General features: G+C 43.6%; 1 protein-coding gene across 8 annotated transcripts in view; it reads left to right on the top strand.

Annotated features, from left to right (window-relative positions):
• TBL1XR1 (TBL1X/Y related 1) overlaps positions 1-16,321 on the top strand; it is a 205,127-nt gene that overhangs the window by 44,065 nt on the left and 144,741 nt on the right. For 4 of the 8 annotated variants that reach the window (XM_088452418.1, XM_088452417.1, XM_088452421.1 and 1 more), the window contains one exon: positions 3,909-3,966. The exons of 1 other annotated variant lie outside the window; for it this stretch is intronic. The gene's annotated coding sequence lies outside the window, so the exon portion shown is untranslated. 3 more of the 8 variants (XM_088452416.1, XM_088452420.1, XM_088452423.1) reach the window with 3 other exon arrangements.

The following is a 16,321-nucleotide window of genomic DNA, read 5'->3' as shown; positions in this document are numbered from 1 at the left end:
AATAATACAGGATACCAGTGGTGTAAGTTCCTCCCAGATGCCCGTAGGCAAGTTATAATTTGGTGCCCCTCCCCCCTAAGAAAAAAGGGAAAATAAATATGATGCATATCTATCTGTTTATCTATCCAAACGCACAAAAACACTAATATAGAATATGCAAATTTCTTTCTATTAGACCTATTTACTAAAGTAAATTTGCAGGATACCCCCCCAAAAACCTTTTTTCGGGAAAATATAGCTATGCGTCAGTCACAGATAAGATAGTGACCTGTATAGTGCAATTAGCATGAGGCTCAGAGTCGTCTTGATGGAGGCAAAAGCCACCTGATGTGGGGTCGGGAGCCCTCCTGATACCCCAGATAGGGGGGAAAACTACCTGATGTGGCAGCTTTGAGGACTGAGATTGAGTCAAGATACTGTAAGACTGTTACTGTGGTAGAACTACAAATCACAAAATGCCCATTCTACTGCCGAATGCTTCACATGCTGGGATGTTGCTCCACCAAAGATCTGCCCCAAGACTCAGTAGGTGGTGCCCCAGGCCCCCACCTCCCATCATGCCCTCTTACCCGCAGCTCCGTCTGGTGCATCCTTGTTGACATCCAGCTCCTGGAAGATCTGCAGCCGCGCTTATGCTCGGGCCCACAGCACAGATCCGCAGCTAGAGCTGCAACCAGGAAGGAGTGGGACGGGTATTTGTGGGTGAGGGGGTGGGTCAGAGTTACACTGGCATGAGAAGCTGCTGAGGAGCAGCGACGTCAATGAGCTGGGACGGGCTATAGATAGACTGAAGTGGCATCTGATGGTCTGACATGGAGCCCCCCCACCCAAAGATCAAACACACCCAAAGACTACGTTTAAGGTGTGTGGTTACATGATACAGCAACGTGCCTTACACATTATGACACACTAAGTAATGCCACTTATAACAGTGTGCCACACCGGAATGCCCCTTACAACACATTATGCCACACCGGAGTGCCCCTTACAACACATTATGCCACACAGCAATGCCCCTTACACATCCCACACAATAATGCCACATATAACACATAATGACATACAGTAAAGCGCTTATAACAAATTTATGCCATGCTGTAATGCCACATACAACACATTATGCCACACAGTAATGCCCCTTATACATTATGCCACACAGTAATGCCCCTAATAGCACATTGTGCACACAGTAATGCCAAATACACATTATGCCAAACAGTAATGCCCATTACATCCCACCCTGACAGATCTATTTCACCAACCCTCCTTTCTGCTCCTGCCAGTCCGTCACCTCAGCTCAAGACAGGTTGCACAGTTTTTATGTCCGTGCAGAACCAGATTATTGGGAACATAGTTTATAACCTGTAAACTGTGTATCAAATTAGTGCCCCTTATACAGTGCCCCCTGTAGTTGTGCCCCAAAATGCAATGCCCCCTATACTAGTGCCCCTTTTGCAATGTCCCCTGTAGTAGTGCCCATTATGCAATGCCCCCTGTAGTAGTGCCCCTTATGCAATGCCCCCTGTAGTAGTGCCCATTATGCAGGGCCCCCTGTAGTGCCCCTTCTAGTAGTTAGCCCCCTGTAGTTAGCCGCCTGTAGTTGCTTCCTCCCTCCGCGCGCACACAAACACACACACACAAAAGAAAAAAACACAAACACTTACCTTTATCCCCGCTCCAGTGCTGCTGCCGTCCATACCCCGGCGTCCGCTCCTCGGCACTATGGGAGTGACGTCATTGTCACTCCCATAGTGCTGTGCGGGACCCGGAAGACGGAGCTCACTCCTGAGCTCCATCCCCGGCGTCCGCTCCTCGCCACTATGGGAGTGACATCATTATGTCACTCCCATAGTGCCCTGCGGGACTCGGAAGACGGAGGGAGCTCCGTCCTCCGGCTGCCGCCGGGGGTTTGAATAGGAGCCGGGCGCCCGCTGGTAACACACTCAGCGGGTGCCCGGCAGATGTAGGGTGCAGGGGGTGCGACCGCACCCCCTGCACCCTCCGTAGTTACTACTACTGCCCCCGTCGCCCCCAAGCTACCCAGCGCCTCCAAGCCACCGCAGGGGCTGCGGGGGCAGTAGTTACGCCACTGCTCCTGCTTAAAACCCACAAAGTCAGAAGTATAGTGAGGCCTCGCTTTCGATGCGTGCCGCTATAATACATCTACCCCAATAATACAACCTGCACTACTACCAAAACTTCAGAATCGCAATAAATGTTACTATATAGCGAGGAGACAGGTCAGCAACAGGACATATCTGGCTGGTCATCCCAATATTGGAAGGGAGCTTAATGCAATCAACTCCTAGGACCTATTCCAGTCTGGGACAACCACTTTGGCCAGTTATGTCCCACTACTTACCAGTGCCTTCCACCTGCATCATGATAAACGTTTCCTCCCTTCTTCAAAACTGTTTGAAAATACAGGTTGGCTTAAATAACTGAAAAGTGAGGCTGTGCATTATTTATAGCGCTAAGAGCTACCTTTGTGTAATTAATCAGTATTACAAGATGCATTGTGTAGTGATAACTAAAATTCTCTCTGTATTACAGCTATAATATATTGACCACTGGATGCTCTCTGTATTGTATATCGATTAGTATAAGATCTGTATTGTACAGCAGTCACTATAACGTACTCCTTATTTGAAATGGTTCTCTAGATGAACCTCTGCTACATTTACTATATACCTACAGATGTTGGGAGGTCAGCAAGTTATATGGGACTGCATTTGTATTTGATTCGAGTTGTTTATTACTAATTGCTCAGACAGTGTTTGGCTCTAGTGAGACACATTATACATTTGTATTTCAGAGCAGTCATTTGGTAGATGCAGTTACTGTGATATATTGTACGTCACACGTATGCCATCTGCATATGGAGTGTGTATGTATATATACTATGCAGCCATTGATTACGCTATTGCAGCGTGCTGTGTGTCTATAATATGTTTATGTACTGTACAGCCAGCAGATGACGCGGCTTGGTCACTACTACAGCCGGAATCTATTGTCCCAGAGGCCGGTCACGTGGGCAGCAGGCCCGCCTCCTCTCAGTCTCAGCCCCGCCCTACCCTCCGCGTTGCCAAGCAACGTCACTTCCGCTTCATCAGTAATGTCGCTGCACTAGGTTTGAAGTAACGGAAGTGCCCATTTTACGTCACTTTACTGTGCGACATCAGCTAACCCGGAAGTGCGACGCATCCCACGGGCGGTTGTTCAAGTCCTTTAAGGGGGGGGGCTGCAGCTTTCTCCCCCCTCACCGAGCTGCCTCCGCATGAGCCGGTCCCCGCCTGCTGCTGTCCCCTGGCAGTGAGTATGGGTGTGTGACCCAGGGGTGGGTGCGCGGCTGCACACGTGGTACTTCCATCGCGGCGCCAAGCGTGTGAGGCTGGTTGTGCGGCCTATCACCTCCGTGTAAGGGACGGCCATTTATCACATCGAGCTGCTGTCAGACTGTGCCCCAGCAGCCACACATCCCTTCGCTGCCCTGTGTATAAGTGACTGAGCCCTCCCATGTGTACATCCTGTGCTCCCTCAGCCATGTGCCGATGGGCCGCCCGCTGGGGAGAGGGGGACAGTCTCGGCACTGCACCTGTCAGACATGATCCTGTCTCAGGCGAACACTGAGGTGACACTGAGCTACTATCCAATGCAGCTTAGTGTAACCTGTGTGCTATGTTTCCTATTGTCATATCTACTAACAATATAGTCTTGTTTTTAGATCTGTAGCTTAGGCTTCGGGCTTGCAGCAATTTGATATTTCCTATAGGTCCCGTTTACTCACATTTTTTTGGATATCAGCTGATTGTAAGCTTAGATCCTAATTGCAGTTGATACATTGAAAACTTGGTTGTCTAAAATAACTGCATATTCAAATTTAAACTGTAATTTTTTTCGTTTGACAGGTTTATTTCTTGGCCTGGCTAATCACATATTGACACCTGGCTCTGAAATTCTTAGGAGGTAACGTTTATATTTTATTCAAGTACATATTATTAAAATATGCTGTTTATAAGTAGCAACGTGTATTTTATTTTTTTTTTTTAATTAAAGCTGGGTACACACCTGGCCGATCTATCTAACGATTGGTAAGTGCATACATATTTAACAATCGTTCGGCCGATGTGTCTGTTGATGCTGACATTACAACTGGACGGACATTTAAATTTAGCCACCCAGTTGAGATGTCCGTCACCGACGAGTCCCTGCAGCAAGCGTACAGGCGGTCGGCTGGTCGCCCATACTCAGTCAGAGGTGCTGATATATTGGCATCGCCTGTGCTGCAGGACTGATGCGATATGTCTGTGAACAACGTTGTTCAGACATTTCTTCTGTAAACAGCCAGCAATGCACTACAGATATATCACATGTTCAATGGAATGGGCAATATATGTCAGTGTGTACCCAGCATAAGTTTCTAAATGGTTTTTATTAAAAATAAATATACTAAATGTATACACATTATGATCAATTCAATTAGGCACGTCTAAGTGCAATTAGGTGCATTTTTTTTTTTTTAAGTGTGGCTAAATGCCACACTTACGATTCTGCCAACCTTGCAGCTTTTTGTGTACATGGCTGCGTACTAAAATCCACATGTCTGGGACGAATTCTGCTGCAAGGATGGAGAGTTCAGCTGCCATTGCCAGCAGTTGCAACTGCCACCCCCCCTCCTCTCGCTCTTAATTGAATTGACCCCATACTGTTATCAGAACACAAATGAAGTACCACTAATAAGTACTTCTCTTAATTGGTATGGCACAGCTGAAATAAAACCAAGGACAGTGAAATCTAACTTTTCACAAATGGTTTAAGAAGTCTAAAGTCTATAAGAGCTTGTTCTCTCTATATTCATTCGTTCTCAAACGATGGTATATCTCTATAAATCTGGGTGCTTTGTGAATCGGCATCGGGAGCATAGACATCGTCCCAAATACATTAAAGAAGTGAAAATGCCTATGCGCGTGACACCCCCCCTTCTCCACACACACTGTGGAGTGCTGTCCACTGACACCCCACCCACCCCAGTATGCCACACGCATGAAGTAATCATTTTAATATTGGTGCACATTTCCTTTTTGATATATTACACATTAGTCATTCTACTTTGTGTATAAAGTATATTTCATTCAGGGAGTATATCTTGCCCATAAGCTCTTCATGCTTGGCATGCACAGGTTTGGGCTGCTAAAAAAAGGTGTGAATATTGGATATGCCTTTGACAGTTGTCAGGCACTGGGCATTGTATATTCCTTTGTGTCCATTCCATCTAATGTGCGTTATGAGCTTAAAGAAAATGTCATAGAAGGCACTGTGTATGTTCACATAGCTGTTTTTAAAATGCACATCTGATTAAAAAACAAATTGAGGTATTTTTTTATTTTTTGGTAATGAGTTCTTGTGTAGACTTACATCTGTTCAAGTTTCTGCTGTTTCATTACCCATAATTCTTAGTACATACAACTCTATATTGCAACGTCAAAGACATGAGACTATATCATGTTCGCAATGTTTAGCACATATGAAACAACTGGAGTGTGAAGTCAGCTTTTGATCTTATTTATTCTTTAGATAGTGCTTACCTATTTTGAAGAGCTTTATAAAGAATATATAATCATTCACATTAGTCAGCCATGTCCTAGTTCTAACATTTTAGGGGCATGTGAGGTGGTCTGATGCTATAGAGTAGAATCATATGGGCATGTTGGGTGGTATGATGCTACGTAGAGAGGCATTGATTAGCTCTGAAGCGGTGTTAATTCTGATAAGGATTTACAGTTTAGTTTGTCTTATGGAGGGTACACAATGTCAGATTTTTTGGAAGATATGAACGTTAACGATTGTAAAAATCGTTATATCGTTGACATGTTTGGCATGCATCGACGAACGATGTACGTGCACGCTTGTCAGATAACGATATCTGAAATCGACTGTTTGCATTCAGATTTGGACGATATCATTCATATAAATACTGTCAGAAATCGTTAATGAAATCGTTCAAAACGTTGATCTAGCAAGTCTGACAATGAATATGCACCATTATATGTGTTCACTCTAGCTCCGGCGGCAGGCAGGGCGCCGGAGCTAGAGAGGGCAACTTTGTGCGCGTTCCCGTGGCCATGAAAAGGGGGCGTGTCTATAAGACGCATCCCCTTTTCGTAATACTTGGGGGCGCGCCCGGCACTTACGGAAACGCCGGGCAGCCCCCAAGCGCTGCAGACAGTGAGAATAGATGCCGGGCGCATGTGCCTGGCGTCTATTCTCCGGCAGTGACCGGGTCACCGCACATTTCTCAACCCGCGGGACACTGCGACCCGCAGGTGAAGACGGCACCCGCGGGCTGTGAGGGCAGGGCGCTTTTTGCCCTCCTTCGGGAACGCTACATTAGTCGCTTTCTTAAAATTGGACATTTTTTTTTTTTTTTGGTTTAGTCAGTGTATCTCTGTTAACATTTTAGTCTAATTTTAGTCAATGTTTTAGTCATAACTGCCTGTGCATGCCCCAGTTCACATTATTCAATAATAATGCTGTTAGTGTGAGCCAAGTTGCATGCCATTGCCAACAAATAGGGAACAGAGGGCCTGATTCAGAGCCGCTCGTAAGCGGCCGCTCGTTCGCTCCGAGCGATGTTCGCACATCTGCGCATGCATATAGGTCGCATGCGCCAACCAGTCATTGCGGTCGGAAATCGTGTGCTCGCAAAACAGCGAGGGCCTGCTAATTTGAGTGACAGAATGAGGCGTTTGTGGGTGGTAACAGGGGAAGGTGCTTGAAAACGGGGAGTGGAGATCCGAACGCAGGCGTGCCAAACGGTCAAAACGGGCGTTTAATGGGAGTGCATACTTAGTAAGGGAGTGTCATCGATCACGTCACTTGGCTGTCTTTTAGCCTGAACTGCTCACAGTGATTGCGGGAAGTAAAACCTACCACAAGCACTGCAAGCAGTTCAGACGTCTTTCAATGTACTCTATTAATCTAATAAATAGCGGAGATGACGTATGATGCGAACGGCCAGGGGGCGTCTTTACAAAATAGCGAGTGCATGTTTCGTTCGCTCGCTCAGACAAAGAGACGTCAACAGACCGCAAAAAGCGAGCGTTCGCAAATAGCATCCGGCTCTGAATCAGGCCCAGAGTCTCCTCTGAGTCCTTACCCTGAAATGGAGGTGAGTAGTGTCCCACTCCCGGTCCTGTTCACTGCCTCCAGTCTCGCTGGCACCCTCCTCCAGCTCAGAGCTCTGGCGGTGCACTGTGCACTGCTCACTCAGTATTACTGAGCTGAAAGCTCTAGTCTCCGGTGACCACTGACTACTAGTCTCACTCTCCACAACCACAAGGCCACACCAGGCGTCCCGCAGAGCTCCTGGGTACCTTACCCAACTATCAAGAGATCGTGCATGCACGCGCTATCCTCACTAGGCGGGGGGAGGCCGGCGGCATCCAAAAGCAATAGATACAGCCATTTCGTCTAGTTGTTGTTAGGACATCATGAACACAGATTTCGTCATAATTTCCGTTAAGAATTTCCTATTTTTGTTATCGTTACAATTTAGTTAAGAAAAAAACCTTGTTTACTAATACTTTTTAGTCTAAATTTTCATTGGCGTAATTAATACTGCTCGGAAGCATAAATTGTGGTGGAACGCAGAAACAGTGAAGTACGACCCCAATTTTTTAAAGTGAGGGGGTCCCTGGAACCCACATTTTCTTTGCTCTGTGCGATCATTCTCTGTTAGATTCAAATCTGTTGACTGTGAAGGCCATTGGCGTACACTGATCTCAGTATCATGTTTGTGGAACTTGAGATGTGTGCATTGTGACATAGCACATTATCCTGCTGGAAGTCACCATTAGAAGATGAGTAGACTGGCAATATAGTAAGGCAAATTGTCAGAAAAAATGTTCTAGTAGCATGGGTGGCATTTAAGCCATGCTCGAGAAAATGGAACTATAAAAATATATAGTGGAAGGCGCTGCTACATGTTGCTTCTCCACGCAGCTGCTGAGGGGGGAGGTAGCCGGCCTCCTAAACAACAATATAAACAGTATGAAAGCAGCGCTGAGTGTGTAAAATAGAGAACCATTTAATACAGTTCACCATAAATAATGAACAATAATAAAAACTCAGTACTGAGAATGACAATTGATTTATAAAATCGATATATATACATATGCAAAGTGCATTCATAAAGGCATAAAGCTTGAAAACCCCGTAGGCAGTAGGTATTTCAGCATGACCAATTGGACATACACCGTAGCAAAAGTCATATGGATGGCAAAGTCCAATGTTAATAGAGGTATATTACCAGCCTGTAATCACGATGATGAGGGATACTTTAATTAGCGATGGTCTTCATAGATGTTATGGTCCAACGCAAACAGATGAAGCTTCCTGGTGACCAGATGCTGGATAGGTAGCACAAAAGTCCCAATTCCAAACTGTGTCCCAAAGAATGACAGGGTGTTGAGATCCAAAGTAAGTGCCAAGTGCCAGGGTATATATTACCAATGCGTTTCACTGCACAGGGACAGCTTCTTCAAGGTGTCTGTATGCCTGTTCAAACAGCCTTTATATAGTGCCTTTCATTTGTACCGGATAAGTCCTCAGGTGTAATCAATTAGTCATAATTCACATAAATACATTTTTAAAATATAATTCTATAGAAAGACAATAGAAGGCAAACCTATTTTATACTAATATATCAAAATGGGTGAATAAAAAGAATTTAAAAAGTGAGATAACCGTACTTATAGAATTAGTGGTCCGATAGTAATAGTAGGCGGTCCCTTGGTGGTTTAACTCACCACTTCCTCATTGGTCACGCTGAGACACGTGACCGGACCAAATCTAGGCTATGGAACGCGGCGTCAATTGACGCCGCGTTCCAAGCCTCCTGTCGGACCCACCAGCTTATTGGTCTATACAGCGTGTGTCATGGTCTATATACATGACTAACGCTGTAATCACACTGTTTATTGGTAACGCACTATTTCCGCTTTGGACACGTGACCGGACCAAATCTAGGCTATGGAACGCGGCGTCAATTGACGTCGCGTTCCAAGCCTCCTGTCGGACCCACCAGCTTATTGGTCTATACAGCGTGTGTTATGGTCTATATACATGACTAACGCTGTAATCACACTGTTTATTGGTAACGCACTATTTCCGCTTTGGACACGTGACCGGACCAAATCTAGGCTATGGGACGCGGCGTCAATTTACGTCGCGTTCCAAGCCTCCTGTTGGAATCACCAGCTTAATGGTCTCTGCAACATGTGTCATTGACCTGGTCCTGACCCATCTAAACACATGATTAGCGTGGTAACCATAGAGACCAGCACTCGGGTACTAAATGACAAAAATAACAAACAAACAAATGAAGAGACACTGAATTGTCAGCCAATAGATTCACTGTATTGAACACACGGTAACTACAAATGGGTATATGAAAAAATTCTAAAAAAGGAAACACCATATATTGGATGCATAATAAATCCAAATAAACACAAACAATTGTCACTTTGGGGTCTTGCATCATGGGGACACAAAGCAACCATATAACTCCTATTCTATGGTAGATTAATATATGAGACCAAATGAGAACCCTAGAATTTGAGGACTAAACCTTAAATGGTTGAACCACTAAACTGACTGGGATAGGAATACACCTATAGGAAGTAAAAATATCCTAATAGTAATTAAAGAATTAAATTGTGTACCTGTTAATCTATTTAAACCTGAGATATAAATAAGGCAGAAACCTATGAAACTGAAAACAATGTGATAAATAATGACATAGAATACACATTTTAAATAAATGGGCTACATATATAGATATATTACAACACATGGGAGAACAATTGAAATAATAGATCAACCCAAATGGTATATCCATGTATGATGTAAGTAGTAATAGAAATATGGCATACCCAAATTACAAAATGACATTCAATTCCAAAGCCTCATTTAATCCTCTAGGGAACAATGAATTGAGTTGGAAGGTCCAAAGCCATGCTCAGCTGATATTACAGGGCACATTTGATCCCATGGATTCATATTTATACAATATTCTGACCCTACAGTCTCTTATTTTAGTAGAGATTCTTATTTTAGTATTAACATACTGTGTCATTGTACATCAAAGGGATTGTTTAAAGGAGAGAAGTTAAAAGTAATAACTTGGCCTAGATCAGTGATCGGGGAACAGGGGTAAATTACCCCACTTGGGGTAAAACTGAAATTCCTGGGGGTAATGGACGGACAGCCGGGCATGCATTTGAATCATTGCATGCTCAGCTGTCCGTCCATTACGCCCAGGAATGGAGGTCACTGGCGACAGGTGCAGCGGCGCACCTGGCGTCAGTGACCTCCAACCCGGCGCCGCAGTGAGGCTCTAAGCCGGATGCCCGCTGAGAAGTTATCAGCGGGCGCCTGGCTCCATCCCTGCAGCCCCGCGTTAGCTGGAGGCTGGAGTTCTCTTCTGAACTCCAGGAGCTTCCGGCTTTCTCCATGCGCACAATATGGGAGAGATGTCATGATGTGTCTCCCATAGTTCCGAGGAGCAGCCGGGCGGACAGGACTGCGGTGGATGCAGGAGCGGGGATTAAGGTAAGTGGGGTTTTTTTTTTGTACAAGGGGCATAGCTATGGGGGCACTGCTACAGGGGCATAACTATGGGGGCACTGCTACAGGGGCATAACTATGGGGGTACTGCTATACGATTTCCTTCCTTTCAAATCAAGGGTAAAAGGTAAAAAAGTTCCCTGGCCTAGGTAATTCTCAATTTCATTATTTTATCAAACAGTCCAAAGTGGAACCCCTTGTAGCGGATGATCCCATCATGATCCCAAAATAAAACTTTTGGGATTTACTAACAGTATGAACAACTTTTGAGATTTTTTTTATCAAACTTTTTTAAAAACTTGGTTTATTGAGAGTCAATTTTTTTTTTTTCTTTATAATTGAAACCTACTGCTGTGTTATAAGATCATATGAAAGCCCATTCAAAGAGGCATAAAATGAAGCCTTGCCCAACTCTCTAGCTTAATTAGATGAGCTGCAAATGCAATTTAAAATGTTTTAGCCAATTTTTTATTAAATGCAACCTGAAAGGCATAACTTCCAAATTTTAGGCGAAGTACACTGATTGAAAGTTCTCTTCATACTCAAAGCATTAATTAATATAACAAATTTTCATTACAAACTGAAATGGTCCATTTCAAACCCTGTGATTTTGGTGTGGAATAACCAGAACTACCAGAAAAGCACAGATGGCTAGAAAGCTGGTTGTGTCCCAATTACTTTATTGATTTTTAGTTGTTCTAATTGTGCTATCTGTATTTTGGATATACCGTGCATGTGTGTAATTACTTTTTTGAGCTTTTGTGGATTTTAGACTGAAAATACAGTTGGTCATGGTAACGATATAATCCAAGAATTGGCAAATCAGTGCACACCCATAATTAGGTTCTTTTTAAAGGGGTTACCTTATTTATTATTTTTTTGACACCTAGTGGCCGTTTCAATTGTTTGAGAGAATTGGCTCCCGTCTAAAGTGTACGGGAGCTACTTTCATTGTTTCCTGGTCTACCTGTTCCGAGACTGCTGTTAACCAGGATATCTGGTCACACTCTCCTGAGGTGCAAATGTAAAGAAAGGGTTTGTGGCTGGTTGCACCTTAACTGCAGCAGGTCTAACACTTAACAGGATAAACTGTTTAACGTTGCCAATTATGTCACAAAAATGTGGCTGCCGCTACCGGCGGGGGGGGGGGGGGAGGGTTATCCATTCTTTCACGGCTCATAAATAACGGATGCTGAAAGTTTCTTTGGGGTCCAGCTCTGGTTGTGCATCCACATGTTGCAACCTGTGGCCATTATTCTGATCTGTTTTTTTCTTTTTTTCTTTTAAGAATAATGCCCATTAAGCGCCTTTTTGCATTTCTAATCCCTTTTGCAGAATACCTCCCAGATATTTAGTGGTAGATTTAAAATGAAAATGGCATTAAAACAAACACAAATAAATAGCTTTCATTGCTCGGTGTATACTGAAATTATTTGCGCTTCTGCGATTGCATTCAACGTGCGGTTTGATGTGCTGCACATCAAAACTGACTATACTGCATGCAACCTAATACATGTTAATGAAGGACAGAATGAGTGATTGTTCCATTATTCATTAGTCGCTGTAATGTGTACTGGCAATCATGCGATGTCCAGGGACATCCTGGACATTAGTACAATTGCCTGTCATCTCAGAGTGTACCCAGCTTTAAGGAGCTTTTGGTCTCCTGAGTGCAGAGATGCTTCTTGCTACTGTATCATCACAGAACTTCTGCCAATCAACAAGAATTGTTTTACTGTAATTAATCATTCTTGTACTGTATTCTGTTTTAGTAAGACTGCAATGCTTGGAAGATTTTAACTATGCACGTTGAGGTGGGGAAATTGCTTTTTGCTGTGGTCTTCCATACCTTCTTTTGAGTTTTTCTAGTTATTTCACAGTTGCATATCAAAATGAACCTGTTTCCAAGCGATTTTATTGGCTGTGTGATGGATCATTTTTTAAACTGTTTGTTTTATAGGGAAGATGTAGATCTATTTGCTGTGCATGAAGGAGCTGCTTTTAAAAATGTTTCTGGAACATGCCTGTGCTATATAATACTGTGTGTGTATTGGTGAAGAACTTTCTCTGATATAGGCCATTGTCTTCTGTTAAACCGTTTTATTTTAAGAATGTTTTGTCCCATGGGATGAAACCAGCTGGCTGGTATACTTAAGAAGTCGGAAAAAAGAAATTGCTGCAGTGGGAGTGTGCTGGAAAACTGAAGATTTTGGTGTACCATATTTTAATGTGATGTGTGGCCACATATCACAGAGACTTTAATTCTGGCCTAATTTTAATATATGTCCTAAACTGTTTAATTGGCTTAAAAGGCAGGGTATTTTTGGATGCACCTTCACCATTGAAGTATAAGCAATGCCTCTATTGTAATGTATGCATGTTACCTCACGTGTCTGGACGCTTACAGGACCAGATCAGCACCTTTTGTTATTGTGGTCCTGCTAGGCTGCATTTCTAGAGCACCCTGCTGATTAGACTTCAAACCACTTGTGGTGCGGCTTAAAAGTTCTTAAATACAGACATTTTTGCCTTAAGCATGAAAGGAGGTCTTTGCGTCCAGGCCTGGGATCCTGCTGATCCACCGCTGACTCTAGAGCAGTAATGGGTCAGATTTGAAGCATCTTGCGCTCTGACTGTATCTGTGACTCTTGCACAACCCTGCTGTCGTCATAACCGTGCCCCTATCAGGCTGAACTGAGTGCATTCTCTGCCTTTAAATAGTGATCTCCACCACACCGAGGACTGTACTTTTTAGACCCAGGTAACACTGCAGAAACACCTTTACTGCTGCTCCCCTGTACCTGCAGGCTGCAGTTTCCCTCTATAGTGGGCAGCATTTTTCTCAACCTCTTTGCTGGAGTGCCCTCCTGAACTACTCAGCATGCAGTTGCCAGTGACTGAGCAGTGCAACTCTTGAAGGGGCCTGTCTCCGGCACTTACGGACATGCCGAGCTGCCTCCAAGCTCTCCCCAAGCATCAATTCACCGGCAGTTATCTCTGCACTGCAATTTTTCCCATCCAAGACACAGCGACCTGCGGGTAGGGACAACTCCCGACACGTTTTAGCGGGGCATCACCAAAAGGGTAGGGTGCTTTCTGCCCTTTTGAAATTGGGCAGGGCACGGCGCCCCTCTAAAACAGCCTAGCGGCTATACACATAAGATCCGAAAACTTAGCACGGATCCTATGTGTATTTGCCCGAATACAGATTTTTCAGGCGAATAAAACAGGATCCAATTGAAATGCCCGAAGGCAATTCAAGTGTTTAAAATCCAGTTTTATTTGCTTGAAAAATTGTATCTAATTAAATTCTCCCTAAATAATCTTGTGCCTGGAATGAACATTTTCAATTACAATTTATAATCTTTAACTTTTAGAGGGGTATTCAATATGAAAGGTTAAATTCCCTGGCGAAGTTAACGTTTCATATCGGAGTTTTTTTCTGCGTAAAGGTATGGTGCGCGCTCCCGCTTATCCCCGTATTCATTATCAAATAAACGAAAACGGGAAACTCCGACGTTGGATTTGCGTAAAGTTACTAATTTTTCCTTAAAATAATTGTAAGACCCCCTAAAGTTGTAAAAAACATGGGGGAACACTATGGGTACCCCCTTTTTAGCCTTTAATTGAAAGTTGGGGCTTTAAATAGCCGCAGCAGGTGTTTTTTTCCCGACATTGAAGAAGTGATGCAGAAGAGCACTTAGGTTATTTTTTTCGTTTTTTTAAGTGGTTCCATCAAATTTGGGGTACATGAAAATGGGTACTAGCATATTTTGATGTCCCTAAAGTAAGTTTTTAAAAATTCTGCATTTGTGCACCTGCCGCTATAATTCTATTCTAGAAAACACCTGCCGCATACATGCAGAATAGCCCTGAACCTATTTGCCTATTGTTTAACAATTTTTTCCCAATTTTTTTTTTTTGCACCCCAATTTTTAAATACATTTTTTGGGGTGTCCCTATTTTCTTAAAAAACTTCTTTTTTTGACACAGTTCTTTTTTAAATTTCAATCTCAGGGGTGCAGGCTATTTTTTTTTTTTTAAGCCTGCACCCCTAAACCCCAATTCTGCACTTTTTTTCGACACCTATTCAATGGTGAAAAGTTATCACCGTTTTTTATCAAAGACTTTTCAAAACTGCGATAAGTCTTTGAAATTGAATACGGTGTAAAACTAAAACCGGTGATATTAACACAAAACAGTTAAAAAGTGCGATATTAACGCAAAAAACGATGTTATCGCACCCATATTGAATACCCCTCTTAGTCTCTCAAGATCAGCAGAACAGTATTTTAACAAGAACATGTGTCTTTTCGGGGGATTGGTATGAATGACCACCGGACCTATGCCTGGTGGTTCAAATCCTGACAGCAGAAGACCGGCAGTGAAGATCGACGGGACAATTAAATTCACTAATCCTAACCCTACTCCCTTCCCCCCCACCCCACCTTTAGGGGTGCCTAACCCTAATCTCAGTATTGATGCACGCAGATAAATAACAAATGAGCCAAACTTCCAGTGTGTGCAGTTATTTCTGGGTTGCTTAATAAGAATAAATACTTAGGGCCTGAGCCAGAGTTGCAGCAAGTCTACTCTGCAGACTGATCATACATGTATCTTTTTTATTTAAATAAACCTGCATGCGCAACTTTCAGCAACTAATGGTTATTCTGAGTCATACACCTCTCGCATGCATCTTCATTTGCAGCCCTGTGGGGATATTAATGGCTAGCAAATGGCATTTGCACATAAGAAAAGTTTGCAGTGGGAGTGTTGTGAGTTTGTAGATGGAATGTTGGTATACCACGCGGGTCCACTAGACCACCAGGGATAACAGCGGCATCCCGGGGGTTAATTGCTAGCCATGGGAGGCAGTCTTCCCTGTCTAGCAGCTCCTCCCCTCGTTCATCGGCTTGCCTTTCCGCTCGGGTTTGGCGTCGCTGAGCTGCTTTCTCCTTCAGCCACTCTTCCTCTGAGGTCTCTGGCGGCCATCTTTTCTCATAGTGGCAGCGGAGATCTCATGCAGCGTGCAGACCGGTCCCCCTGTGTACCTCTCCCCTGCTAGGACAGCGTACACGGCACTATAGCCCTCCCAGACACTGAATCTGGCCAGGTTGAATGTAGTGACAAGGTGCAGTGAGTATTACTTTCTGCATTGTATGTGACTTTTGCTAGTGCTTGACTGTGCTTTATTTCTGCTTACTGTCAGTCTATACCTATCCCTTTCCTTCTCCTACAGCCCTAAGCAGGTGTGTGGGAGAAGGGTTTTTCTTGGATCTCACTTATATAAATTCATGTAGGTCGGTCACATACAGTTATGTGCTACACGGTTCTCAAATCTGTGGACCTGTGTGCTGCATGCTTGTGGGTGCACCAGGAGTAAACCACTGAACCTCCATATTGTGTAGAGAGAGATTTTCACTCTCTCTCTACATCTATATATATCACAAAAAATCCCAAACTGCGCTGATCAATTCACATACAGCAGCACCCTTCAGTAAGTCCCCTGTTAGAAGGACTAATTCAAAGATATACAAATGGATTACTGATGGGGCGCTAAATCGCAACACAATTTATTTTAAAATTTGTAAAACAATGCAATCTCTCCAAAGGCTTATACGTCGTCTTTTTCTTTTGAAGAGACAACTTCACCGTTATTCCTACTCGTTCTCAATTTTGATCAATTAGTCCAAAC

Source organism: Taudactylus pleione, unplaced genomic scaffold, assembly GCF_031769625.1.
Source record: "Taudactylus pleione unplaced genomic scaffold, aTauple2 ptg000037l, whole genome shotgun sequence".
Lineage (NCBI taxonomy): Eukaryota > Metazoa > Chordata > Amphibia > Anura > Myobatrachidae > Taudactylus > Taudactylus pleione.
The sequence above is the reverse complement of the archived record's forward strand: the minus strand, read 5'-3'. Positions and strand labels throughout refer to the sequence as shown.